Source organism: Nicotiana attenuata, chromosome 8 (assembly GCF_001879085.1).
Source record: "Nicotiana attenuata strain UT chromosome 8, NIATTr2, whole genome shotgun sequence".
In the NCBI taxonomy this organism is placed as follows: domain Eukaryota; kingdom Viridiplantae; phylum Streptophyta; class Magnoliopsida; order Solanales; family Solanaceae; genus Nicotiana; species Nicotiana attenuata.
The window spans coordinates 13,588,423-13,590,109 of NC_031996.1; positions in this window are offsets into that span (position 1 = coordinate 13,588,423).

The following is a 1,687-nucleotide window of genomic DNA, read 5'->3' on the forward strand; positions in this document are numbered from 1 at the left end:
ATTTTTCTTTGGTACGCCCATTAAGAAAATACTAAATTCTATCCAAAAATATCTAGTATGATTAAACTATCCTTAATTAAATATTTAATGTGAGGAGTAAGAAAACATTTTAGGGATATGTACATAAGGGTAATTTTGTAAAAACAAATTGAATTCTTTCTTGATTATATAAATGGACACTTATTTTGGATCAAAATAAAAAAACAAATTGATCACTTATCGTAAACCGAAAGCATTATAGTATTAGGATATTACTGCCTTTAAATTAAATGCGCTAGACTTAAAACACAACATAATCTCCTTGAGACAAGGAATTCTGCTCATCTCCCAATGCCAGCTTTGATTTTCACATTCCCCATTTCTTCTTGTCTGTGACAATACACACAAACATGTGGATGACTATCTTCATCGGGTTTGCCAAAACATTATGAAAAGAAATTGCTTAATTTATTTCTGTTTTATGACTTAACCAATATTAATTTAATAATATCAACCATCTCTTAGTTCACATACATTAATTTATCGAGTAATGTCGACATCTCGAACTTATTTTAAAGAAGTACTCNAATTCAATTTATTTTTGTAAAATTACCCTTATGTACATATCCCTAAAAAGTTTTCTTACTCCTCACATTAAATATTTAATTAAGGGTGGTTTAGTCATATTAGGTATTTTTGTATAGACTTTAGTATTTTTTTAATTGACGTGCCAAAAATAAATTGGTCGCTTATTGTGGACCGGAGGGAGTAATACTATAACGACTTTGCACACTTGTAAAGTACAGTTTGCCAAGTCATATAGTGTAAAGAAAAGGGCTACTATTTAGAAAGAGACGTAGTGCGTTTCCGTTCTATATATGCTCTGGTGATGTAATTTTTTTTCTTTTTTGGTTGTAAAAGGAAACTTTATTAATAAAACTACGTAATATTACAAAAGGCTCTATCAGCCATCCCATTGGGATCGAAACTGACAGGGCTTACCAAAGTAGTAGAGTTCTGCATGGCATTTACATTGCCTATACTAGCTAACCTATTACAAACTTCTTCCGAAATAGACCTAGAGTATTGTTTTCCTACACGTCATTCTTCAAAGCTGCCTCCACTGCCTGTGTTGGTGCATGATGAATGATTGTTTTATTCATAAACTTTAACTTCTTACTGCTTCTTGCCAAAAGATGAGCTACAGAGTTAGCTTCTCGGAAGTTATGTCTGAGCATTGGTGCTCCCAGTTGTACCATTAATCACCTGCATGAGGAGATAATGTGATCATAAATTTGGTGATCTTTTTCAAATAGGGATATTACCTCCGTGGAATCGGTTTCAATTTCCAAAGGATGAGGGTTGAATTGCACTGAAATCGCAACATCACTAGCATCACATATGAGCTCAAAAGGCAAGCTCCAATCCGGTGCGGTGATAATAGGAGTAGCAGTCAACTTGAACTTAAGCAACTCGAATGCCTTCATGCAATCTTCATTGAAATGGAACTTGGCATCCTTCTCCAAAAGTTTGCACAATGGGTTCACCACCTTGGAAAAGTCCTTGATGAATCGGCGATAGAAACCCGCACGACCCAAGAAGCTCTTCACTCCCTTCACGGATATAGGAGGAAGGAGTTTGGAGATCACCTCAATTTTAGCTTGGTCGACCTCAATACCATGTTTTGAAATTTTGTGGCCGAGGCAAT